The 27,941-nt window shown below is 39.9% G+C and overlaps 2 protein-coding genes across 19 annotated transcripts in view; one reads left to right on the top strand and one right to left on the bottom strand.

The window, feature by feature from the left end:
* The window catches only part of MED12L (mediator complex subunit 12L), a 346,021-nt gene that overhangs the window by 180,163 nt on the left and 137,917 nt on the right, over nucleotides 1-27,941 (bottom strand). The window lies entirely within an intron of this gene.
* The window catches only part of P2RY14 (purinergic receptor P2Y14), a 72,946-nt gene that overhangs the window by 28,510 nt on the left and 16,495 nt on the right, over nucleotides 1-27,941 (top strand). The window contains exon 1 of one of the 5 annotated variants that reach the window (XM_009446690.4): nucleotides 209-3,778. The exons of 2 other annotated variants lie outside the window; for them this stretch is intronic. The gene's annotated coding sequence lies outside the window, so the exon portion shown is untranslated. Of the gene's footprint in view, nucleotides 1-208; nucleotides 3,779-18,985; nucleotides 27,790-27,941 lie in introns of those variants that run through there. 2 more of the 5 variants (XM_003310053.5, XM_054681171.2) reach the window with 2 other exon arrangements.

The raw sequence follows: 27,941 nt of genomic DNA, 5'->3' as shown, positions 1-27,941 counted from the left end.
GGCCTTTATGAACATGTTTAGAAGTATCATTTATGAAACACAAGTATAAGTAAAACTTGAAAGAGAAAATTAAGGAAGCAACACTTCTTTACTTTTATATTCCTTTAATTAAATGAATAAAAATGTCAGGTGCCAAAGATGCAAAATTAAGACACTGCCCTGGCTCTCAACAGCTCACACAATCTAGTTGGGAGAAACAACTGGCAGACAATTAAAAATCAGTATTTATGCCAGAAGTTGCAATTATTTTCTATGAAAAATCAGACCTTAGCGATGACCTTGAGCAATAGGATATGAATAACTCCCATGAGCTTAGTGTTCCAATAATGGAACACAAGGTATAAACAAGTTAAGCATTACTCCTGGTTGTACCTCCCACAGTATTTAATACAGAAGGTTACTAATAAATTATTAGTTGGGTGACTGGATAAACAGACAGATAGAAAGATGAATGAATGGAGATATTAATAGTACTTTTTGGTAACACAGGAAGGTGAGTTTATCCTGCATAGGGAGGGAGGGGATGGGTGGTCCAGGAATAACCTCCCATAGGAAAGGGTGGGCCAACTGCGTCTGAAAGTAGTATGTTTCCACAGGGATAAACACACAGGTTAAATAGAACTCAGACAAATTTATTACACAGTTATGTAATAATTTCAAGGTATGTTAAAAGAATCAAAATCTGTGACTTCAAAGCTATTTTTACTTAGGATGAGGGTAAACATTTAATTTTTAAGGTGATTCCATGTACATAAATATCAGATATAAACAGATCAGGTGGCATGTGGATATAATATAGACTGAGAAGCAAGTACACAAATAGCTGAAATTTTTAAAAATGCAATTCAAATTCAGAATAAGCCAGGTGAAAGAAGAGAAATTATTCCAGAGAGCTGTTCTAGGCAGAGGAAAGATCTTAAGCCCAAGCAATGGGGCAAGAACCACAGATATTCACAGAGAGTTCAAACAATTGAGTGTTGCTGTGATATACAGACCAAGGCAAATAGTGGCGGAAGAAGAGGTGTCAAATCACAGAGCACTCTACTGAATTAAACACCATGAACTTATCTTTTAAGTATTAGAGACCCACAAAAGGGACACAGTGCTGCTTTTATTTTAGAGGGATTCTTCTCACGGGTGAGTGGAGGACACACCCTGTGGGTGGGAGGCAGATTGAAGGCAGGGAACACAGACAAAAAATGACCTGAGGTTTGGTGGGAATAACAGTCAAGAAATATTTAAGCATAAAAAAAAAAAAAATCACCAGGCTTTGGTGATTGACTGGCTAGGAATGGATGAGACAGAGTGTTTAACTGTTGACAGCTTGGGTAATGGGTAGATGGTATTATCACAAATTGAGAGAGACACATTGAGTAGGAAGAACCCAAGAAGCATCTGGGTAGAAAGGTGCAAGGAACAACAGTGTACAGAGGTGCAAGGTGGTGAGAGATGCTGGCAGAGATGTCACAAGTGCTAACAGGGCAGGGCAAGGGCAGAGAAAGGCAAAAGCATGGGGCTCAGGATGGAATCCATAAAACATCAACATTTGAGGGCAAGCCCTTAATCATGGAGGGAACAGTGTCAGAAAGGTACAAGGGCAGTATGCCAAAGTACCACAGAGAGAATCATCATCAAAAGCTGCCTTAATGCCTCATACCCATTAAGATGGCTACTACTAGAAAGAAAGAACAAACACAACACACAAATGGAAAACAAGTGTTAGCAAGGATGTGGGGAAAGTGACACCTTTGTGCACTGTTGGTGGGAACGTAAAATGGTTCATTCAGCCTCTATGGAAAACAGCAATTCCTTTAGAAAATTAACATAGGATTACCACATGATCCAGCAATTTTGCTTCTGGGCACATAACCAAAAGAACTGAAAGTAGGGTCTTAAGCAGATATTTGTATACCCACTTTCATAGCAGCATTGTTCACAATAGCCAAAAGGTGGACGCTACCCAAGGACTATGGACAGATGAATAAACAAAATGTGGCATATACATAGAGCGGAATATTATTCAGTCTTAAAAAGAAATGAATTGTCACATGCTACAAAATGCATGAACCTTAGAGACATTATGCTAAGTGAATTAAGCCAGTCAAAAAAGGACAAATACTGTATGATTCCACTTCTATGAGATAGCTAGAGTAGTCAACTTCGTAGAGAAGAACAGTAGTTACCAGGGACTAGGGGCAAGGATAAATGGAGAATTATTATTTAATGGGTACAGAATTTTAGTTTTGCAAGATGAAAACAGTTCTAGAGATGCATGGTGATGATGGTTACACAACAATGTGAATGTAATTAACGTCACTGAACACTTAAAAATAGTTAAGGTGGCAAATGTTATGTGTATTTCACCACAATCCCAAAAAAGCTACCTCAAAGACAAAAAAAATCTTTCAAAATGTCAATTGGATTGAGGAATGTGCAATGAGGAGGTCTTTGGCAGTTCTAGATAAGTGCTGAGGACAGAAGGCAGAGTGGACTAGATTACAGAGTGAATGGGAAAGTGGAGACAGCAAATGCAGACCATTTCCAACAAGTTTGGATAAGGAGATAAAGGTACCGACTGGATGATTGCTAATAAAGAGGATTCACATTTAAGGGAGAGCTTTGAGGGTTTTTGCTTTATTTTATTTGATAATGATAACAGGCATGATTGATCGTGAGCATGCCTCTCTAGGACAGAAGGAAAGAAACTGGTAAAATGGGAAAAGTTGATGCTATAGGCCCTAAACTGGATGAATTCAAGTAGACGGAGTATAGGAGACTCAGGCCTTTCCTCCTGAAAGATGTATTATGACTGTATTAATCCAGAGCATAATTTCAGAAATCCCCAGGAAGAACTTGTTAAAGAAGGAAATATGCAGGCATTGGGGTCAAGTAACAACCCAGGACAGAAACAGAATGTTGTGAAACCAGATTTAAGTCAAGGAGTAATATGAAGAATGATTGGAGACCCAAAAGCCCCAATTCAAGGCTGGAAATGTGTCAGGATAACAGATGGAGTAGAAGAGGTACTGGCATGCATCAAGTCCATCCCTAGACCAGGATAAGTCTAGAGGAGCAAATCCCCCAAGTCCCAGAGGAGATAGCATACTCTTGGGGTCCTTTCAATATCTCTTCTCATTTGACAGTTATCTTGCCCTGCACCAATCAAGACCCTCAAGTTAACACCTACTTAAACAGCTTTCCTGCCTCCTCCCCTGGTACTGAAAGAAGGAAACGTGCAGATGTTTTACTCTCAAATATTTTTTGGTTTTCCAACTAATTTCAAGGAATTAGTTTGAAACCATGTGAATTACAACTTAAAAATACTTCCCAATAAATACAGAAGCTATTATTACAACAGCTTCACAGGAAAAGGTCATAAACAAGCATGGGAAAGATCTATCTTCCTGCTGGCTGGAGCTCTCACTTGCTTGGTCTCCCTTTTCACAGCTGGTTTCATACTATTTACTATTTGGTCAAGCCGTGCTAATCTGTAACCCTAAGCAAATCCAAATCAGGTCCAACTTATACAAGCATATATTAGAGCTGGGCTCCAAAGAATACTGGACATCTGTAGTACCTGACATTCAAGCATTTGGCAAGATGTCAATATTTCAGAGAGCACTTTAAATGTTTTGATTTGAAAGCTAATGCAGTGTTTCCCACTGGTCAACACGAGCAGTCCAGCAGAGAGCAAAATCTATTTCCCTCAACATCAAATGCTACACTCAGTTGCTGATCCTATCTTGCCTACAGAGAACCTAAAAGACTGGAAAAATTGGTAAGTAAGAAAATTCCATCTAATGCAGAGTACAGTTAAATAATATTTGTGATTCCAATGTAAAATGGCTTTGTGTGGTGCTGACATCCTAAACTTTTTTTTAATGGATGGAGTCGCAGAGTTATAGGCTATGCAAGACTTTTCCAAATTCAAGTAATAAACCAAGTCTAGTTAAATTTTCCTTGTAAATATCATTTTTTAATTTGATAAGGCATGATTTCCTTTCATGGGGCTTGTACATTAGGCATTAGGAAATTCCTATTTTAAAAATACTTATTATCCAGACAGTCGGATGGGTATGTGGGTAGTGACAAAATTAGTATTTGGTATGATAATGTGGACCAGTACAGCTGGGTTATGATATATATAATCTCAGGGCAAAGACAGTCCAATAAAGAACGAATATACTGAAGAAAGAAAACAAAAACCAGACAGTTTGGTTTAAAAGCACAAAATGCTAAAACTCTACAAATAATGAAACCAAAGGTGAAATACTTCATGCAAGGCAGCTGTGATGTCTTCTCTAAAATATTAAATGCATGGGTCACTGGTATGGATTTAATGGTGAGTCACAATTTATTTTCAAAGGAAAGAAATAGGAATTAAATAGGTCTCATAGTTGCTGTTTTATTTTTTATTAGTGTCTTAGGTTTTAATTTTCCTTTCCTTGGTTCTTCTGATTCCTTCCTCTGAGCATTAAACATTTAAATAACAAACATTCATAGCATTTTTTGTTTTAACTTGTGGATGGCAAGGACAAGGAATATTATTGTGTAGTTTTTCTATAAATTATGTAGTAATTTCCAAAAATCTAGACTAATAGATAATTTAGAAACTTAATATACATGCTTAGAATCTACTCCAGATTATTTCTCAGGCAAAAAAAAAAAAAAAAAAAAGAAGAAGAAAGAAAGTAAACAAAAGAAAATCTTTTTAAAAGGAGCCCTGTCTTCTGAATACATTATAAGAACACTGCAACTAAGGGAAGGCAGAGCTTTTTTAAAAACTGTGACTCTTGTCAACAAATGACTCTCTAAATGGAGAAAATGCAACTTCTTAAGTCCTAATTCATTTTTTTCTTTTTTTTATTATACATTAAGTTTTAGGGTACATGTGCACATTGTGCAGGTTAGTTACATATGTATACATGTGCCATGCTGGTGTAATGCACCCACTAACTCGTCATCTAGCATTAGGTGTATCTCCCAATGCTATCCCCCCCCCTCCCCCCACCCCACAACAGTCCCCAGAGTGTGATATTCCCCTTCCTGTGTCCATGTGATCTCATTGTTCAATTCCCACCTATGAGTGAGAATATGCAGTGTTTGGTTTTTTGTTCTTGCGATAGTTTAATGAGAATGATGATTTCTAATTTCATCCATGTCCCTACAAAGGACATGAACTCATCATTTTTATGGCTGCATAGTATTCCATGGTGTATATGTGCCACATTTTCTTAATCCAGTCTATCATTGTTGGACATTTGGGTTGGTTCCAAGTCTTTGCTATTGTGAATAATGCCGCAATAAACATACGTGTGCATGTGTCTTTATAGCAGCATGATTTATAGTCCTTTGGGTATATACCCAGTAATGGGATGGCTGGGTCAAATGGTATTTCCAGTTCTAGATCCCTGAGGAATCGCCACACTGACTTCCACAATGGTTGAACTAGTTTACAGTCCCACCAACAGTGTAAAAGTGTTCCTATTTCTCCACATCCTCTCCAGCACCTGTTGTTTCCTGACTTTTTAATTATTGCCATTCTAACTGGTGTGAGATGGTATCTCCTTGTGGTTTTGATTTGCATTTCTCTGATGCCAGTGAGGATTTTTTCATGTGTTTTTTGGCTGCATAAATGTCTTCTTTTGAGAAGTGTCTGTTCATGTCCTTTGCCCACTTTTTGATGGGGTTGTTTTTTTCTTGTAAATTTGTCTGAGTTCATTGTAGATTCTGGACATTAGCCCTTTGTCAGATGAGTAGGTTGCGAAAATTTTCTCCCATTTTGTAGGCTGCCTGTTCACTCTGATGGTAGTATCTTTTGCTGTGCAGAAGCTCTTTAGTTTAATGAGATCCCATTTGTCAATTTTGTCTTTTGTTGACATTGCTTTTGGTGTTTTAGACATGAAGTCCTTCCCATGCCTATGTCCTGAATGGTAATGCCTAGGTTTTCTTCTAGGGTTTTTATGGTTTTAGGTCTAACGTTTAAGTCTTTAATCCATCTTGAATTGATTTTTATATAAGGTGTAAGAAAGGGATCCAGTTTCAGCTTTCTACATATGGCTAGCCAGTTTTCCCAGCACCATTTATTAAATAGGGAATCCTTTCCCCATTGCTTGTTTTTCTCAGGTTTGTCAAAGATCAGATAGTTGTAGATATGCGGCGTTATTTCTGAGGGCTCTGTTCTGTTCCATTGATCTATATCTCTGTTTTGGTACCAGTACCATGCTGTTTTGGTTACTGTAGCCTTGTAGTATAGTTTGAAGTCAGGTAGCCTGATGCCTCCAGCTTTGTTCTTTTGGCTTAGGATTGACTTGGCAATGCAGGCTCTTTTTTGGTTCCATATGAACTTTAAAGTAGTTTTTTCCAATTCTGTGAAGAAAGTCATTGGTAGCTTGATGGGGATGGCATTGAATCTGTAAATTACCATGAGCAGTATGGCCATTTTCACGATATTGATTCTTCCTACCCATGAGCATGGAATGTTCTTCCATTTGTTTGTATCCTCTTTATTTCCTTGAGCAGTGGTTTGTAGTTCTCCTTGAAGAGGTCCTTCACATCCCTTGTAAGTTGGATTCCTAGGTATTTTATTCTCTTTGAAGCAATTGTGAATGGGAGTTCACTCATGATTTGGCTCTCTGTTTGTCTGTTGCTGGTGTATAAGAATGCTTGTGATTTTTGTACATTGATTTTGTATCTTGAGACTTTGCTGAAGTTGCTTATCAGCTTAAGGAGATTTTGGGCTGAAACGATGGGGTTTTCTAGATATACAATCATGTCGTCTGCAAACGGACAATTTGACTTCCTCTTTTCCTAATTGAATACCCTTTATTTCCTTCTCCTGCCTAATTGCCCTGGCCAGAACTTCCAACACTATGTTGAATAGGAGTGGTGAGAGAGGGCATCCCTGTCTTGTGCCAGTTTTCAAAGGGAATGCTTCCAGTTTTTGCCCATTCAGTATGATATTGGCTGTGGGTTTGTCATAGATAGCTCTTATTATTTTGAAATACATCCCATCAATACCTAATTTATTGAGAGCTTTTAGCATGAAGCGTTGTTGAATTTTGTCAAAGGCTTTTTCTGCATCTATTGAGATAATCATGTGGTTTTTGTCTTTGGCTCTGTTTATATGCTGGATTACATTTATTGATTTGCGTATATTGAACCAGCCTTGCATCCCAGGGATGAAGCCCACTTGATCATGGTGGATAAGCTTTTTGATGTGCTGCTGGATTCAGTTTGCCAGTATTTTATTGAGGATTTTTGCATCAATGTTCATCAAGGATACTGGTCTAAAATTCTCTTTGTTGGTTGTGTCTCTGCCAGGCTTTGGTATCAGAATGATGCTGGCCTCATAAAATGAGTTAGGGAGGATTCCCTCTTTTTCTATTGATTGGAGTAGTTTCAGAAGGAATGGTAGCAGTTCCTCCTTATACCTCTGGTAGAATTCAGCTGTGAATCCATCTGGTCCTGGACTCTTTTTGGTTGCTAAGCTATTGGTTATTGCCACAATTTCAGATGCTGTTATTGGTCTATTCAGAGATTCAACTTCTTCCTGGTTTAGTCTTGGGAGAGTGTATGTGTGGAGGAATTTATCCATTTCTTCTAGATTTTCTAGTTTATTTGCGTAGAGGTGTTTGTAGTATTCTCTGATGGTAGTTGGTATTTCTGTGGGATCAGTGGTGATATCCCCTTTATCATTTTTTATTGCGTCTATTAGATTCTTCTCTCTTTTTTTATTAGTCTGGCTAGCGGTCTATCAATTTTGTTGATCCTTTCAAAAAACCAGCTCCTGGATTCATTAATTTTTTGAAGGGTTTTTTGTGTCTCTATTTCCTTGAGTTCTGCTCCGATTTTAGTTATTTCTTGCCTTCTGCTGGCTTTTGAATGTGTTTGCTCTTGCTTTTCTAGTTCTTTTAATTGTGATGTTAGGGTGTCAATTTTGGATCTTTCCTGCTTTCTCTTGTGGGCATTTAGTGCTATAAATTTCCCTCTACACACTGCTTTGAATGCGTCCCAGAGATTCTGGTATGTTGTGTCTTTGTTCTCATTGGTTTCAAAGAACATCTTCATTTCTGCCTTCATTTCGTTATGTACCCAGTAGTCATTCAGGAGCAGGTTGTTCAGTTTCCATGTAGTTGAGCGGTTTTGAGTGAGTTTCTGAATCCTGAGTGCTAGTTTGATTGCACTGTGGTCTGAGAGATAGTTTGTTATAATCTCTGTTCTTTTACATTTGCTGAGGAGAGCTTTACTTCCAAGTATGTGGTCAGTTTTGGAATAGGTGTGGTGTGGTGCTGAAAAAAATGTATATTCTGTTGATTTGGGGTGGAGAGTTCTGTAGATGTCTATTAGGTCCACTTGGTGCAGAGCTGAGTTCAATTCCTGGGTATCCTTGTTGACTTTCTGTCTCGTTGATCTGTCTAATGTTGACAGTGGGGTGTTAAAGTCTCCCATTATTAATGTGTGGGAGTCTAAGTCTCTTTGTAGGTCACTCAGGACTTGCTTTATGAATCTTGGTGCTCCTGTATTGGGTGCATATATATTTATGATAGTTAGCTCTTCTTGTTGAATTGATCCCTTTACCATTATGTAATGGCCTTCTTTGTCTCTTTTGATCTTTGTTGGTTTAAAGTCTGTTTTATCAGAGACTAGGATTGCAACCCCTGCCTTTTTTTGTTTTCCATTTGCTTGGTAGATCTTCCTCCATCCTTTTATTTTGAGCCTATGTGTGTCTCTGCACGTGAGATGGGTTTCCTGAATACAGCACACTGATGGGTCTTGACTCTTTATCCAATTTGCCAGTCTGTGTCTTTTAATTGGAGCATTTAGTCCATTTACATTTAAAGTTAATATTGTTATGTGTGAATTTGATCCTGTCATGATGTTAGCTGGTTATTTTGCTCGTTAGTTGATGCAGTTTCTTCTTAGTCTTGATGGTCTTTACATTTTGGCATGATTTTGCAGCAGCTGGTACCAGTTGTTCCTTTCCATGTTTAGCGCTTCCTTCAGGAGCTCTTTTAGGGCAGGCCTGGTGGTGACAAAATCTCTCAGCATTTGCTTGTCTGTAAAGTATTTTATTTCTCCTTCGCTTATGAAGCTTAGTTTCGCTGGATATGAAATTCTGGGTTGAAAATTCTTGTCTTTAAGAATGTTGAATATTGGCCCCCACTCTATTCTGGCTTGTAGGGTTTCTGCTGAGAGATCCGCTGTTAGTCTGATGGGCTTCCCTTTGAGGGTAACCCGACCTTTCTCTCTGGCTGCCCTTAACATTTTTTCCTTCATTTCAACTTTGGTGAATCTGACAATTATGTGTCTTGGAGTTGCTCTTCTCGAGGAGTATCTTTGTGGCGTTCTCTGTATTTCCTGAATCTGAACGTTGGCCTGCCTTGCTAGATAGGGGAAGTTCTCCTGGATAATATCCTGCAGAGTGTTTTCCAACTTGGTTCCATTCTCCCCGTCACTTTCAGGTACACCAAGCAGATGTAGATTTGGTCTTTTCACATAGTCCCATATTTCTTGGAGGCTTTGCTCATTTCTTTTTATTCTTTTTTGTCTAAACTTCCCTTCTTGCTTCATTTCATTCATTTCATCTTCCGTCGCTGATACCCTTTCTTCCAGTTGATCGCATCGGCTCCTGAGGCTTCTGCATTCTTCACGTAGTTCTCGAGCCTTGGTTTTCAGCTCCATCAGCTCCTTTAAGCACTTCTCTGTATTGGTTATTCTAGTTATACATTCTTCTAAATTTTTTTCAAAGTTTTCAACTTCTTTGCCTTTGGTTTGAATGTCCTCCTGTAGCTCAGAGTAATTTGATCGTCTGAAGCCTTCTTCTCTCAGCTCGTCAAAGTCATTCTCCATCCAGCTTTGTTCCGCTGCTGGTGAGGAACTGCGTTCCTTTGGAGGAGGAGAGGCGCTCTGCTTTTTATAGTTTCCAGTTTTTCTGTTCTGTTTTTTCCCCATCTTTGTGGTTTTATCTACTTTTGGTCTTTGATGATGGTGATGTACAGATGGGTTTTTGGTGTGGATGTCCTTTCTGTTTGTTAGTTTTCCTTCTAACAGACAGGACCCTCAGCTGCAGGTCTGTTGGAATACCCTGCCGTGTGAGGTGTCAGTGTGCCCCTGCTGGGGGGTGCCTCCCAGTTAGGCTGCTCAGGGGTCAGGGACCCACTTGAGGAGGCAGTCTGCCCATTCTCAGATCTCCAGCTGCGTGCTGGGAGAACCACTGCTCTCTTCAAAGCTGTCAGACAGGGACATTTAAGTCTGCAGAGGTTACTGCTGTCTTTTTGTTTGTGCCCTGCCCCCAGAGGTGGAGCCTAGAGAGGCAGGCAGGCCTCCTTGAGCTGTGGTGGGCTCCGCCCAGTTCGAGCTTCCTGGCTGCTTTGTTTACGTAATCAAGCCTGGGCAATGGCGGGCGCCCCTCCCCCAGCCTCGCTGCCGCCTTGCAGTTTGATCTCAGACTGCTGTGCTAGCAATCAGCGAGACTCCGTGGGCGTAGGACCCTCCGAGCCAGGTGCAGGATATAATCTCGTGGTGCCCCATTTTTAAGCCCGTCGGAAAAGCTTAGTATTCAGGTGGGAGTGACCCGATTTTCCAGGTGCCGTCTGTCACCCCTTTCTTTGACTCGGAAAGGGAACTCCCTGACCCCTTGCGCTTCCCAAGTGAGGCAATGCCTCGCCCTGCTTCGGCTCGCGCACGGTACACGCGCCCACTGACCTGTGCCCACTGTCTGGCACTCCCTAGTGAGATGAACCCGGTACCTCAGATGGAAATGCAGAGATCACCGTCTTCTGCGTCGCTCACGCTGGGAGCTGTAGACCGGAGCTGTTCCTATTGGGCCATCTTGGCTCCTCCCCTAATTCATTTTTATACCTCCCAACTTTCTTGCCAGTATTCCACAAAGAAAGCATTCACAAGAGAAAAATGAAAAAAAAGTATGTATGTGTGTATGTGTATATATGTGTGTATATACATATATAAAATATCCTACTGTGTGTGTATATACACACACACACATATATAACCCACTGTGAAAGTGTGTGTGCATGTGTATCCCAGTTAACATAATTAAAATGACTAGACTAGCATTTGCATCTCTCCACATCAGTCCATCAGTCCCATCCATTATAGGGGAAGATGCTTCACTGCCTTTAGTGTTTCTTCAACACAAAACATTTAACAAGTCGCTAGGGATCAACACATGGAATTCAAGATAGCCTGAGGAGAAGAAAATCCAGAGTAAAAGTTTGTTTTGAAAACTACAATAAAATCTAGGCTTACTTGCCTTTTGCCATACTCTTTGATATTGATACAAATACATATATTTTAACATTTGTAATTTTACTAATAACCTTTGGTATTGCCATTTTTGAAGGTAAAAAATTGTAAAATATCAACAATTTGATCACTCAACCAACTAAAGAGATATAGTCTCAAAAGGCAATCCCAGATGCCAAAGGGCAAGGAGAAAACCACTAATGATATTTTACATAATTTTTATGTGATAGCGAGATCTAAGACTTCTAACTAACACTTCCAAGTACAAGTACTAAACTCCCATGAGTATAGTCCCCCGTTTTTAAAGCCTTTACACAGATACTCTCATCTCACTGGATGTTTTTGGCAACCAGGAGACACTGGAAAAGGCCTTCTATTCTTGCTCCTGTTTCACCAATTAGCAAATAGGGTTCTAGAGAGGTTCAGTGATTCAGGCAAGATGACACAGCTAATCAAGACCAAGCATGGTACTTGAAGAATAAAGTCATCTGGCTTCAAATCCACTACCCTTTCACCTATCACTCCTTGTCTCTGACCTAAGGAAATGACCAGGTCCAATAAAAACCATGATTAATATATAAATACAAGTTAGATGCAAGAGTGCACAAAACTGGTCAGTCCCTTGACTGGATATTTACATAACAGCAGCAATAATCACACTGTATAAAATAGTCAATATTATTGGGACTCAGATTTTCATAGAAGCAATCTTGCATGGTGGATAAAGGAGATGCTTAAAGATAAACAACTAGATTTGAATCTGCCATGATCTTGAGCTACACCTTTTGTTTTGTTTTTTAGCTCTTTCACCTCTGTGACCCTCTTCTATCCCACTTCCTATTAAATAAATTTTAAAACAGATAAAGCCAAACAGCTGCTGAGAAACTAAACAAGACATGCTAGTACCTGGCACGCAGCAGCTATTCAATTAAAATGCAGTTTCCTTCCCATCCCTGCTAATAACTTATTAGGATAAAAGTGTAAAATCCCACTGGAAACTGCTTGAGCTGTAATCTGAGAGTCAGAGGTCCAAAAAAGAAATCACAGAAATAAAGGGTAAGGAGTACCTCTCCCAATTTACCTGCCATCATTCCCACAAAAAACTGGGCGTTGTGTCAGTACACAGGTAGTGAACATCTATTGACACAGGCCCATTGACTACCTACTACCTTAAGTAATCTACACTCTAAAAAACGGGGCCACTCCTTCCTGGCCAGAACAATGGTCCTGACAATTATGGAGCCTGGAATTACAGGTCAGGGGCTGTGAGACCCACAGGTGGTGGCCATATACAAAAAAAAGATGGGAGAAAGACATGAGGATTACTACCTGTTTGATTCACAGATCTGGTGGGTAGATAAACAACCTTAAAAATGCTCAAGAAAACAAAGTGAAAGATATGTGTTCTGTACAAGTTACAAAAATGAACTGGGGAAGTTTTGTATATTTTTAAATTTAATTACTCTTCATAAAATGTGGTGTCCTTTTTTGATATTTATAGACAGTCCAGTATAATACATATATTTAATAGCTTAAGAGCTGGAGTGCTAAAACAAGCAAACTAACAACCATAACAAAATCTCTTATCAGAAAATATAGATAAATGTATTTTAGCCAAGAATTCTCAAATTTTTGGTCTCAGGATCCCTTTTACTCTTAAAAAATTACTGAGGACCTCAAAGAGCTTTTGTGTATACCTATCCATACTTATTATTTTAGAAATTAAAATTGTGACAGTTATAAAACTTTAAATAGCAGGTTAACACAGGTAACATTTTTATAAAAAAATTTTCAAAAAAATTTATGTCAACAAGTCGTGTTATTCTACATTTTTGCAAATCTCTTTAACATCTGGCCTAGAGAAGACAGTTGGATTCTCATATCCACTTCCATGTCCAATCTCTTGCAAAATGTTCAGGTTAAAAGTATGTTGAAGAAAATCCAATCCCATACAGATAAATAATGGCCTTCTGGATTTTCTTCTTTGACAGCACAAAACTCAACAGGTGGTTTTTTAAAGCATGATTGCAATATTGGATCTAAAACCATGTCAATGAATATTTTATACTTTGTAACACTGAAATCTTTTGGTCTTGACCTTTAAGTCTATGTGTTTTACTTATGCCCAATTTTATAACATCATACATTGGTCATGTAGATAAAATACATTCATGCAGAAATTTGTAAATATAAACACTTTTCATTCTACAGTACCAAAAAATCATACTAATTAATATTACCCCTCCTCACAGTGTCAATACCGGAAAGCTACGAAACTCACAACAGCAGACAGAAGCTTTCCAAAATTCTGCTTTCAGTTTGAAAGCTTGAATTTTATCATTGTCAAAAATTGTCTCTCAGTTCATTCAGTTTTGAGAAAATGTTTGCCAAACACCCAAGTACAATTATTAGTTTGTCATTCGATCAAGTAAAAATGGTGTTCCATGAAAAATGCATCTAATTCAGCTTATAACTCAATTATACAAGTGTTCATTCCTCTAGACAATCATAAGTAGCAAATGTACTTTATACATAATTAATATTTTGGCACACAAAATATTAAAAAGATATTTTTATGGTTGAGATTTAATAAAAACTAGTATTGCTTTATTAAGCAATTGGTAAAACTGATTTTTCTTTTCTTGTTTAAGATTGTATGTCAGTAAGGTATAAAATGCAATGAACAGTTGAGTGCACTGCCTTGATTTGTGCTAAGACACCTGAACATTTTACACATCATGGCTTTTGCACCATCAGTGCAAATTTCAGCACGATGAAAATAGCAACATCTTAGTACTCTTATAAAGATGGATTTGATTTCATAGTGTCTCTGAAAGGGTGTCAGGAACCCCTGTGGTTCTGCAGACCACATTTTAAAAACCACTGTTCCAGGCTGGGCACGGTGGCTCACGTCTGTAATCCCAGCACTTTGGGAGGCTGAGGCGGGTGGATCACCTGAGGTCAGGAGTTCGAGACCAGCCTGACCAACAAGGTGAAACCCCATCTCTACTAAAAATGCAAAAATTAGCCGGCCAAGGTGGCAGGTGCCTGTAGTCCCAGCTACTTGGGAGGCTGGGACAGGAGAATTGCTTGAACCTGGGAGGCGGAGGATGCAGTGAGCCAAGATAGTGCCACTGCACTCCAGCCTGGGCGACAGAGCGAGACTCCATCTCAAGAAAAAAAAAAGAAAAAGAAAAAGAAAAAAAGAAAAAATGTGCACTGTTCTAAACTTTAGGACAGAAAAGTTTTAAGATACAAAAAGCACTAGTTAGAAAAGAAAAAAACGATAATTTGATCCTTAAAATTGGTAAATTTTGCTTCTTGAAATATAACTTTAAAAGTGAAAACAGTAAGTCACAATCTAGAAAGCCTATTTATAGTAGAGACACCAAACAAAATATCAACAATATTCAAAGAAGTCTACAAATCAGTAACAGCATAAACAACCCAACAGAAAAATTAGCAAAAAATGTGACTAGACATTTCATAGAAATACCAGTGATCATATGAAGAGATGCCCATATCATTTGAGATCACTGTACAAATGAAGACTACAATATAATAACATTTCATAAGAAAAAAATTTTTAATCTGAAAAGATAAAATGTCAGAGAGGACTGATATCCACAGGATCACTACACATCATTGGTAGGAATATAAACTAGTGTAACTTCTTTGGAAAACAGTTTGGCAGCTGGGCGCAGTGGCTCACACCTGTAATCCCAGCACTTTGGGAGGCCGAGGCGGGCAGATCACCTGAGGTCAGGAGTTCGAGACCAGCCTGGCCAACATGGTGAAACCCCATCTCCACTAAAAATACAAAAAATTAGCCAGGCATGGTGGCGGGCACCTGTAGTCCCAGCTACTTGGGAGGCGGAGGCAGGAGAATCGCTTGAACCCAGGAGGTGGAGGTTGCAGTGAGCCAAGATCGTGCCACCGCACTCCAGCTTGGGCGACAAGAGTAAGACTCTGTCTCAAAAAAAAAAAAAAAGAAAGAAAAAAAAAGCCAGGCGTGGTGGCTCATGCCTGTAATCCCAGCACTTTGGGAGGCTGAGGCGGGTGGATCACAAGGTCAGGTGTTCAAGACCACCCTGGCCAACACGGTGAAACCCCGTCTCTACTAAAAATACAAAAAATTAGCTGGGCGTGGTGGCATGCACCTGTAGTCCCAGCTACTATGGAGGCTGAGGCAGAATCGCTTGAACCTGGGAAACGGAGGTTGCAGTTAGCCGAGACTGGTACTCCAGCCTGGGCAACAGAGCGAGATTCCGTCTCAAAAAAAAAAAAAAAAAAAAAAAAAGTTTGGCATCACTTCCTGAAGTTTAACATTCATGCTGTCCTTGACTCAGTAATTTAATTCCTAGGTTTATATCCACAAGAAATTTTCAAATGTCCATCAATAGGCAACAAAGATATGCATCTCGGCATGACTCACAATGGCAAAAACCTGGAAATACCCCAAATACAAGAAACTGAATTAACTATGATATGGTCACACAGCAGAATGCTATACAGTGACCAAAACAAAATTAATTATAGCAATACTTAATAACATGGATGTGTACGATATATATGAAATCAAATTTTATATATTTATGTCAGTAAAATATATAGAAAAATCATGAAGAGATTACATACAGTTTTAAAATCATAACTTCATTCACACACACTTTTAGGAATACATATAGATGTTACAAAAATATGTAAAACAGGAAAAGTGAAAGATTGAAGAACACGTGACTCAGGTAATGTGGAATAAAAGTATCCAGAGAGATGGCATGGGGGTGGGAGGATGGCCCATTTAGACAAGAGCAGCTGCTTACTGTCAAGGTCTTGGCTTTCGTTTTGGTTACTGAGTCTGAAGGAGATTATTAACATCGTTAAGAATAACAAAATAAATCTGTAAAAAGTCATCCTTGCTTGAATGCTGCATAACAAGAATGCTTCCTGAATCAAGAATTATGATTATTCTAATTCTGTGATCCAGAGATTTAAAAGGATATCTATATATGTTAATCTACTATGCACATTGAAGTGGCAATTCAAAATATAAAAGTACATTTTAAAACTCTAGAAGTGCTGAACAAACTCATCATTTGACAGTTAAGGAAATCCTTAATTTGACCAAAGTTGTATAAGTAAGTTCATTCTGAAATTCCATAAATATTCATTGAGCTTCTAACTGTAGAGCAAGCTCTATTCTGGGACCTTCTAATTTTGCCGTTAACAAGAGAAATAAATTCTGGTCTGGCAAAGCTTACCTTTAAGAAGGGCTGTATGTAAGAATAGGGGGAGAGGAGAATAAGTTAAAAAAATATTAGATTGGTGCAAAAGTAATTGCAGTTTTTGCCATTGAAAGTCATCACAAAAACCACAATTACTTTTGCACCAACATAATATTTTAAACAACAAAGGGAGACAAGAGAAAACAAACGTGGTAAGAGGCTAGAGAATGCGACATAGGGGGAATGGCTATGTTAGATGCCATGAACAGGAAAGGCCTTGCTGAGAAGGTGACATTTTAACAGAGACCAGCATGTGGCAGCCACACAAAGGTACCAGAGACTGACAATCACAGGCAGAAGCCAGCTCCAAGGACCTCTGCCCAAGTGAGTTGCTTTTACTTATTTATTTATTTATTTATTTGAGATGGAGTCTAGCTCTGTTACGAGGCTGGAGTGCAGTGGCGCGACCTCAGCTCACTGCGACCTCTGCCTCCCGGGTTCAAGGAATTCTCCTGCCTCCGCCTCCCGAGTAACTGGGATTACAGGCACGCCCAGCTAATTTTTGTATTTTTAGTAGAGATGGGGTTTCACCATGTTAGCCATGATGGTCTCGATCTCCTGACCTCGTGATCTGCCCACCTCAGCCTCCCAAAGTGTTGAGATTACAAGCATGAGCCACCATGCCAGGCCATGAGTTGCTTTTAGATCTTTTCAGAATCAAACTTCAACCCCACTATAGGGAATATTCAAATTCGCCTGAACATTCCTGCTACTCTTATGCAAAGCTTGACAAAAGTCAGCTGGTCATGCTTGCAGGGCCCTGCCCCCATCAGTTTACAAAGGTCCAGAAATCTTTCACAATTTAATGAGACTGAGGAAAACATGCACCTGCTCAGAGTTCTGCCAGGCATTAGATGAGCAAAAAGCTCAAGTGGGTAGGTTAAGCTTTTACTTTTTATTTTGAATTTTTGTTCCACTGGACCAAAATACCGAAGTAGCTTAATAATCTACATCTACAAGGAATATTGGTTTGCCTGCCAAAGGCACTAAGTGTCTGCTACCCTGCTTTCTTCACAACCTCCACCGCATACAAAAAAACACGCCTGAGCTTTTTCTACAAGTTAACCACGTCCATGACGTGGTTAGAAATAGAAGAGATAGAATAAAGTTCGCTGGAACGTTTGCTGCTTCAGGCTGGACAGATTCTTATTATAGGTAAAAGAGTCACACAGCTGAGGATAGGCTTCTGCTACCCACCAGGAGAGTGAGGGTGACCCCTGACTAAGGAACTTGAGAGCAGGGTTAATGATAGTCCACATTATATGGGCATCGCTTATGCCAGGCTTCTCCCAGCCATTTACTAGAAGAGAGGCATGCAACCAAGTTAAGAACATACAGGTTGGATATTACAGTAACTGAGGCTTCGAAGGGTTGGGTCCTAGTTGTAGGGGCTCTGATTACCATATCTGGGAACTTAACCCATTAAGCTCCCTTCATCTTTCTTCCTGTGTAAAATAAGGATATTTTTGGTCATTCATCAGAAAGTTTATACAGCACCTACTATGAACCATTTGCTGGGTTAACTGAAAATACAAAGCTCTCTCCCAACACAGTAAAACAGACAAGCTAGTAAAAACAAATACTTTCAATAGGATGCAATATTCTCTATTGATTAAGGCTGTAAACTGGCAATGACCTCGATTCAAATCTCAGCTCTACAACATACTATTTGCAATACCTAGACAGACAATTTATTCAAGCTCTCTAGGCTTTGTTATCCTCCAATATAAAACAGGATTACTTCTATCTTGTCAGGACCACTTGAAGCTTTAAAAGTTACTAACTGTAGTTAATTCAGTTTCACTGCTGCATAAAATTTCACTAGGCAAATAATGGGTTTTTTACCCATTCTCCTGTCAATAATCATCTGGGTTATTTCCATATTTTTGCTATTACAAACAGTGCTTCTATGAGTGTTCTTGCACACGCTTCCTGGCATGCATCTGCAGGAGTTTTCTAGGGCATACACCTAAAAGTTAAAATGCTCAGCTACAGAGTGAGTGAATGTTCATCTTCACCAAGTATTTCCAATTCCCTTTCCAAAGTGATAGACTTTTTAAATTTCTCTACTCAGCATTATGTTTTTAAAGTCCTAAAAGATTACATATAGCGTGAACAATTTTTACAAAGGAATGTATGTACATATGGACTAAAATCATTAGTTTTAAAAGGGAGGAAATAAAAAACACACAATTCAGGACAGAGTTACCACAAGGCAGAGAAAGGCGGATGGCAGAGGAGGAACAGGAACGATCCAAGAATGCCTGTGGGACTCTCGCTCTCAAGTCGGTGCTGTGTTTTTGTTTTTGTTTTTTTGAGACGGAGTTTCGCTCTTGTTGCCCAGGTTGGAGTGCAATGGCACGATCTCGGCTCACCACAACCTCCACCTCTCGGGTTCAAGTGATTCTCCTGCCTCAGCCTCCCGAGTAGCTGGGATTACAGACACCTGCCACCACGCCCAGCTAATTTTGTATTTTTAGTAGAGACAGGGTTTCTCCATGTTGGTCAGGCTGGTCTCAAACTCCCCACCTCAGGTGACCCGCCAGCCTCGGCCTCCCAAAGTGTTGGGATTACAGGCGGGAGCCATCACGCCCGGCCCAGTGCTATGTTCTTTTTGTTGTGCTTTAACTTATACTACATGTAGTCTTTTCAAAGTATCAAACATTCCATTGAAAAGAAAGACTATATTTAAAAGCAATTAATACTGTCTGTGTTTGGTAAAACACAAAACTCAAAATGAATGGTAGCTATTGCTACAGAATGTGATGAGAATAAGAGATGACAAGACAGCGTAGCTCAAGGTGAGGCATGACTAAACTCAGAGGGCATGAGAGTGCTACCCTGTGGAGGTGAGGCAGCCGGGCTCGTCAACATCCAGAGCTGCAAATGACCCAGATCTGCAGAAACTAGAGATGTTCAGGGGAGGAGGGGAAAGAAATGGGGCTGCTCAGATGCCAGAACAGCAGGCTCTGAGCTCCAAGAGGGCAGGGACAATGTTGGTGTTTTTTATAGCTTTATCACCAATAGCACATACACTGTCTGGTAATAGGTGTTAGAAGAATATTTGAAAGGTGAAAAGAAAATTTTGTTTTATAGATGATGGTTTTAAACAATATTAAAAAAAATTTAGTTTCAAGGGTACATGTGAAGGTTATATAGGTAAACTCATGCCACAGGGATTTGTTGCAGATTTTTTTTGTCAGGTACTAAGTCTAGTACCCAATAGTTATCTTTCTGCTCCTCTCCCTCCTCCCACCCTCCACCCTCAAGTAAGCCTCAGTGTCTACTGTTCCCTTTGTGTCCATGAGTTCTCATGATTTAGCTCCCACTTATAAGTGAGAACATGTGGTATTTGGTTTTCTGTTCCTTTGTTAGTTTACTAAGGATAATGGTTTCCAGCTCCATCCATATTCCCACAAGACATGATCTCATTCTTTTTTTATGGCTGCATAGTATTCCATGGCGTATATGTGCCACATTTTCTTTATCCAATCTGTCACTGATGGACATTTAAGTTGATTCCATGTCTTTGCTATTGTGAAATAGTGCTGAAATGAACATTCATGTGCATGTGTCTTAATGGTAGGATGACTTCTATTCCTCTGGGTTTATACCCAGTAATGGGATGGCTGGGTCAAATGGTAGTTCTGTTTTCACACCAATCAGAATGGCTATCGTTAAAAAGTCAAAAAATAACAGATGCTGGCAAGCTTGCAGAGAAAAGAGAACACTTCTACACATTGGTGGGAGTGTAAATGAGTTCAACCATTGTGGAAAGCAACACTGTGATTGCTCAAAGAGCTACAAACAATGTTTTAAATAAAGACTACTTTGGCATAGAGGAGTATATAGAAAGAGAAAAGAAAATGGCCAAGAATAGAACAAGAAACATCAATTTTAAGGATGGGCAGAGGAGACCCCACAGGAAAGTAAGAAGGAAACGTAAGAAAAATAGCAGAGACACCCAGGAGACTGTTATTAGGCATTTGTTACCTGTCAGGCATGGAGCACAGGACCCTTCCCTCAAAACCAACACACACACGTGTGTGTGTATACATGTGCATATAGGCATGCATATATCAGCAAAAAAAGTCCATGAATACACAAGTTTACACACACATACAAACATAACACTTTGTTTTCTTGTACTGAAGTACTTTCAAAATAAGTTGCAGGTAATCATGACCCTTCCCTTCTAAATACTTCAATATGCATCTCTAAATACTCTCTCGCTTAACCATACCATCAATATTTCTGGGAAGATTATTACTCAGTAATATCACCTAATCTAGAATCTGTATTCAGAGTTATACAACTGTCTCAAAACAATTTGTATGGCTATTCCCTCCAGTCAACAATCACCACTCATTAATGGTGTTATTTCTCTTTGGCCTGTTTTAATCTACGACTGTCCCCTTCCAGCCCATCATGTTTGTTTCTCGTGGCATTGATTTTTTAAAAGAGTCCAGGCTGGTTGCTTTATCAAATGTTTCATATTCTAAATTTGTCTGATTGCTCATTGAAGATTTTTGATACAGTTTATTACAAAAGTATGTTGTGTACATCTAATTACATCATATCAGGAGGCATACGATGTCAGATTATCTCACTTTTGGTAAAGTTGGATCATTCAGTGACCACCAGATCTCTCTGCTTCAGAGGTATACTTTTCATTACTCTAAATGATGGGGGAGTATGTTTTCAGACTGAAAGATACTATTCTCCCACACCCATTCACCCAGTGGCTTTTGGCCACAATTGAAGCTTATTGCCTGAATCAGTTATCACACTGAGGTTGCAAAATGGTGATGTCCTAAATTCTACCCTTCTTCTACCTTTACTAGCCAGCATTCTTCTGTAAACAAGAGCTTTCTCATTCGCATCCTACCTTTTTGTAATCTGTACTTTTAATATCACCATAAACTCCTAAATTTGTTTCGGTTTTCAATGTATTTTCATCCGTTGCTATCATTCTCATTAATGCCCAAACTGTCCCAGATCTAGGAGTGCCCTCAAGTCGGCTTCTGTGTCCTTTTTTAGCATTTCCTAATCGGTCTGAGCACCTCCTTGCTTTCTGATCAAAAGATGTCACAACTCAGCTTATACTTTTCCTGTATCTGATCGGAAATCAGTAATTTCTCTTAAGGAGCCCTGTTTCCTTTCAGTGGCTAGTGAGAGTTCCAAACAAGATGAGCTCACTGACAGTGGGAAGTCACTACTTCTGCATTGGCAGGGGGGTTTCACTTTTGTTATTTAAAAATGGCTTCAGCAAGTTTACAGCTATTGGGGTGTCATGACTTACAGACATACAGATTTTATTACTTTTCTTTATTAAGGACTTTGAGCAGGTTTAAAGTTTGAAGGGAAGTAGCCCTTAGAAAGAGACGTTGAAAACAGAAAAGAGAAAAGCAACACATAGAGTTCAAAGAAACATTAGAAGGAAGTGGAAGTGCATTTAAAAAAAAAAAAAAAAAAGCATGGAGTAAAACAAAACTAGTCCTGGCACATTTCACAGTCCAAGGATGTCAATGAGCATCAAAGTGTAGTGTATAGTATAAAGAGAAAGGAGTGTTTATCAGAATTTTTTTACATACAGGTATTATATCTGAGGCAATAATGAAATGGCATCTAACAGCTCCCCTGGGGCAGGGCAAGACATAAGACTATTTTCTTACACTGTACTTGACTGACTTCTATTGAAATTCATGGGAAAGGTGAAATATCACAAGTGGAATGTTCTAAAACAGACACGCATATTCAAGAACAGATAGATCCCGGCCGGGTGCGGTGGCTCACGCCTGTAATCCCAGCACTTTAGGAGGCCGAGACTTGCGGATCACAAGGTCAGGAGATCAAGACAATCCTGGCTAACACGGTGAAATCCCGTCTCTACTAAAAATGCAAAAACAAAAATTAGCTAGGCGTGGTGGCGGGCACCTGTAGTCCCAGCTACTTGGGAGGCAGAGGCGGGAGAATGGCGTGAACCCAGGAGGTGAAGCTTGCAGTGAGCTGAGATCACACCACTGCAGTCCAGCCTGGGCAACAGAGCGAGACTCCATATCCAAAACAAAAACAAAAAACAAAAAAACAGATCCCAACATGTGAGCCTAGGACTCATAAAAAGTAAAGGTCTTTGATTTCAAATACAACTTGAACAACATCTTCAAGCTGCATAAAAGTACATCTTTCACCCTTAAGTCCTACTAAGTTTGCAACTAATACAGTTGCTCCATTGTTGCATGCTCTAGTTAATAAAACACAAATTCGTTTAAGAATTGCTCAATTCGCCTGGCGCAGTGGCTCATGCCTGTAATCCCAGCACTTTGGGAGGCCGAGGCAGGCAGATCACGAGGTCAGGAGATTGAGACCACGATGAAACCCCATCTCTACTAAAAATACAAAAATAAGCCAGGCGTGGTGGTGGGCACCTGTAGTCCCAGCTACTAGGGAGGCTGAGGCAGGAGAATGGCATGAACCCGGGAGGCGGATCTTGCAGTGAGCCAAGATCGTGCCTCTGCACTCCAGCCTGGGCGACAAAGTGAGACTCCGTCTCAAAAAAAAAAAAAAAAAAAAAATTAGCTGGGCATGGTGGCACGAGCCTGTAGTCCCAGCTACTCAGGAGGCTGACGCAGGAGAATCGCTTGAACCCGGGAGGTGAGGTTGCACTGAGCGGAGATCACAAAACTGCCCTCCAGCCTGAGCAACAGAGCAAGACTCCGTCTCAAAAAAAAAAAAAAAAAAAGAATTGCTGAATTTATAAGTTATTACCACAGTATGTTTTATTAAAATCAAAGAACCCTCTAACAGGGATTAATACACAAAACAGGGAGGAAACATGCAACATTTTGGGTTAGAGAGTATATGGGAATCACTTCTGTACAGTATTTCTACTCCCACTTAAAATTCTGGATATTTATATTCTTTTCCTTTGGCTATGTAAGCCTGAATCTTGAACAAACATACAAGTGGTTGATATTCAGCTAAGCAGTTAAAGCTGTTGTTTTCTCACACATGGAAATTTGTCTTCATCTTCACAGCAGAGGATAACCACTAATGGTCTAACAGCCCCATGATCTGCAGATCTGAGTACTGCTTGCCTGAGAAATGCAAACACCATCTCAGTGAGGCGAAAAGAGGTCATGGATTCATTTCCTTGCCTGGCCCCAGGGAATAGGACCACATATTCCAAAACAATGCTGCAGAAGAACAGGCTGGAAAAAATTCAGTAATTCAGGCAGCTCAACCTAGTTCCAGGAGAAAAAAGAATTGGTTCCCAAAACCCTGAAGCCAGGAGTGATGCAGAGCTTTGTGCCACTCTCATGAAAGATTAGCATTGTGTAGGGACTGGTAAATTAGAACTGAAACACTCTGGACTTCATACATATGCTCTGTTGTTGAGTGCCACTTCCTGTCACTAGAATAGAGGGATCATCAGAAGCAAAACCTCTCCCAATTTGTCCCTTGTTCAAGCACTGCTGGGCCACATACTGGAGGAAGCTCAGAGCACTCTGCAAAAGGTCTACTGTGCCTCCTGCAGCCCTGAATTTCAGTGTAGAAGAGCGTCAACTTAAATAAACTTAAAGAAGAGGGGAAACTGTCAGCAGCCTGACAGTTTATTCTGTTATCAGCTGAGTCACTCCCTGTATGCGCAATGTTCCCACTGAGTCACAGCCTGCCTCACACCAGGTATTTTATTCTTATGGGAACAGGAACCCTAGATGTAGCTGAGGTAGCTACTACTTCTCCCCTCATTTTAGACATGTAAAAACTGATACACAAAGGCAGTTAGTAATTATCGCAATATTCTAGCGCCATACATGTAGCCAAGGCCCACTGTATCCCACAAGCATGCATGTAATCATTATGCTGCACTGTCTGTCCTCTGTCCACTATTCCAACAGAGCAGTAAATAAAGCACACTTCACATTCCTAGACCTTAGCATACGGATTACTTACTGCTGATGAGTTATTCAATTACAGTTAAGGTCTGACCCCAACAAGAAAGCTAAATTCTCTTCCTGTATCAAAATCATCTGAAACATACCTACCATTAAGGGGTCATTCCAGTGGTTCTCAAGAAAATTTAGAAATGTGTGGGGACATGGCTGGTTGCACAAACCATGGCGTTCTACTGCCACCTAGTGGATACAGGCCAGGGATGCGGCTAAACACCCAACAATACACAAGACAGCCTACCCACAAAGAACTGAAACCGAAAAAAACAGTTAACAGTACCAAGGCTGAGAAACCCTGGACTATTCCAATCATTATAGGCAAAAAATTACAGGTCCATCCTGACTACCAAGATGCAGTCCCTAGAGTAAAGGCTAATAGTGGGTGGCCATTTTCCTGGCCCCCAGTTTGCCATTCGGGAAGACTGCATGACTATGTATCCATTGGAGGTCATGAGGTGCCTATGCCACACCTCACCCTCCACTGACAGCTCCCATGATCCATTTGCATAATCACAAAGTGAAGACAGGCTGGAGTTCTTAGACATGCCAAATATGCTAGACTTGCACTCTGCCACAAGCTATGCCAAAAGTGTTTTGAAGGAAGCGATTAGAATACAAAGTAAAGACTATGTTTGGATATTATCAGTTTATAATCCAACCTAATCCGTCCCCCCTTCCCATTCTCACACATAATCAAGAGTTGGATCTGTTTGTAGCAGAAATTCAGATTTCTTTTATCTTTATGGGTTGTAAAGACTGTGAATACGAAGATCAAGAGGGAATCAAGAGAGGGCCGAATTTATGCTTTGGTGGAGGAGGAAGTTCTTGGGTATCTGCAATTCAGCCTAAGAAGAATATTTAGATATTTCTAATGTGAAAACTTAGCACAGCTCCTCAATGAAAGTATGTGGCCACACCATTCAGCCAATTTTAAGTTACATTAACACATGTTGGTCACTGACCTGGATTCTAACTGAAGGTAAAGTCGATGGGTCACAGCAGCAGGAGTTAGGATCAAGTGACCTGATCTTGAGCTCACATCTCCTGCCAGAGAAAACTGGCTGAAGGTGACAAACAGCAGCAAGCAGAGCTCTCCTTGTGCCAGGGGCCCCAGGGGATCTGCGTGTGGCATCCGAACCACATGCAGCAGATCTGGGTTTCTCCCTGCAGAAGAGTTTCCACCATTTATAGGTTAATGTTACCTGTTGTAATCACCATTCATGATAGTCCGACTCTGTATCTCTCTTTGGATATCAACGCAGGAGATAGAAAACTGAGTCAAAAAATCAGAAACTCATTTTAAATACTTTTAGAAACTGGCAAATCAAAAGGAGGTTCTCTATGCCGCAGTATCTGGAAGATAACTGAAGAAACTGAAGGCATCCACCTCATGCAAAACCTTAAAACTCAGATCAAAAACAAAAATAATATATATACTCTCAAACATACACACATGCACATTCCTTTCCTGAAAAAAAAAAACACTGGCTGACTTCTCAAGATGCGACTCCAGCAAAATGTTGAAGGGCCTGTGTAAAGGATCACATTCATATAAAACATGCTGCCCCCACATTCTTTCAGGAGCAGGGGAGCCCTGGCTTGGAATCAATCAGACATTAGTTTGAATACTGTCTGGCTATGTGTTAGGTGCCCTTTGATGAATCACTTAACCATTTTAAGCATCACTGTCCTCATTTGTAAGGTAAACGTTTACTCATTGGCAAGATTCCATCATGTTACCCAAGAGCTTAGGCCATCCATTTTCCCCCACTGTGAAAGCCTCTCGTGTCAGTCTTGATGCCTGTTCCTATAGCTCTCTCACCCCAAAACTCCTTCCCTCTTCTTTGCCTAGCTAAAGCCAACTCATTTGTCAATCTTCACTATCACATGCTCCAGGAAAGCTGCCCTGATGCCACCATTTCTGAAACTAGATACGTGCTCACTGTGTTCCTGTGCTTCCTCCTTCAATGATGACCCCATGTCATACCTTGAAGTGTCCCTCTGTTCAGCCTCCCCCTAGACTGGAATCTTCCTGAGAGTTCCCTGATGTGTTTCCATAGGGCATGGCAGCATGTTCTGATGGCTTTAGTGAGCAAATGAACAAAAGGCCTTGGCAAAGGAAGAAATATCAGGGGTACACAGGAGCCAAAGGTTACAATGTACTTTATAAACAGCAGATTTCAACAAGGGGAAATCAATGATATCAAAAACTGCAAAGAGGTCAGGAAATAGAATAACTGAGAAAAAGACAACAGACTTAGAAATTAGGTCCCTGACAGCTTCTGGGAAGTGTGGTGAGTGTCAAACATCAAATGCTCTGGGTGATGAAAAAAGATAGGGGGTGGGAGAGTTCCTTCTTCTGGGTGAAGGAGAAAGTGAGATTCTCCTTGACTGAGCCTAGACAGGGCACGGACAAGAGTGCCACAGGAATGCAGAACACGGATGAGACAGTTATTTGTAAATTATTTTAGTAACATAAAATGTAATAACACAACTATAAATACACGACACATGAATACTATGAAAACCACATAGGCGATCACATTGACACCAAAAAAAAAAAGTGTTAAACATTAAGGCATGAGAGATTAAAGCAGCAAGAAAATGGCTTCAGTAAGTTTAAAAATGTATAAATGATTACATACATCTATACTATTTTCTATTGATACAGAATCAGCTAGAAAACAAGTATTTATCTCATAGAAAAAGATCCAGAGCACTGTGTGTTAAAGCTTTTGATGTCTGGACTGAAAGGAAGGAAAAAAATATATAAAAGTTGTACCTTTATAAGAACTGAAAAAAGAAGAGGAAGAAAAATGCACGTCATAAGTGGGTACTGATAAAAGCATTATTTGAAGGCAATCCATTCTCCATAGATATTTCTATTCCTAATTATGAAACAATTTAAATATACAAAAACAGAAGTGCAGACACTAATGTTGATAACACCAATGTACCAGTCACCAGTGTTAATAGGCAGTAATATTAGGCATATTTGATTCAGAATTTAAGAAATAAAATATCACAGATACAGCAAAGTCCAACCACCCTACCACTTATAAGCTCCCACTTGTAAGTTAAAACACGAGGTATTTGGTTGGGTGTAAGGAGGCTGGACTTGCTCCTACTTCCCTCCCCAGGAGTAGGCAATGTTCTTTTCTTTTTTTCTTTTAGGTTCAACAGTTACATGTGCAAGTTTGTTACTTGGGTATATTGTGTGACACTGAGCTTTTGGGCTTCTAGTGAACCCATCACCCAAATAGTGAACATAAAACCCAAGAGTAAGTTTTTCCACCATTTCCCCTCTTCCTACCTCCCCGTCTTTGGAGTCTCCAGTGTCTACTGTTCCCATCTTTGTGTCCATGTGTATCCAATGTTTAGTTCCCACTTATAAGTGAAAATATGTGGTATTTGGTTTTCTGTTTCTGTGTTA

Source organism: Pan troglodytes, chromosome 2, assembly GCF_028858775.2.
Source record: "Pan troglodytes isolate AG18354 chromosome 2, NHGRI_mPanTro3-v2.0_pri, whole genome shotgun sequence".
Taxonomy (NCBI): Eukaryota; Metazoa; Chordata; class Mammalia; order Primates; family Hominidae; genus Pan; species Pan troglodytes.
The sequence above is the reverse complement of the archived record's forward strand: the minus strand, read 5'-3'. Positions and strand labels throughout refer to the sequence as shown.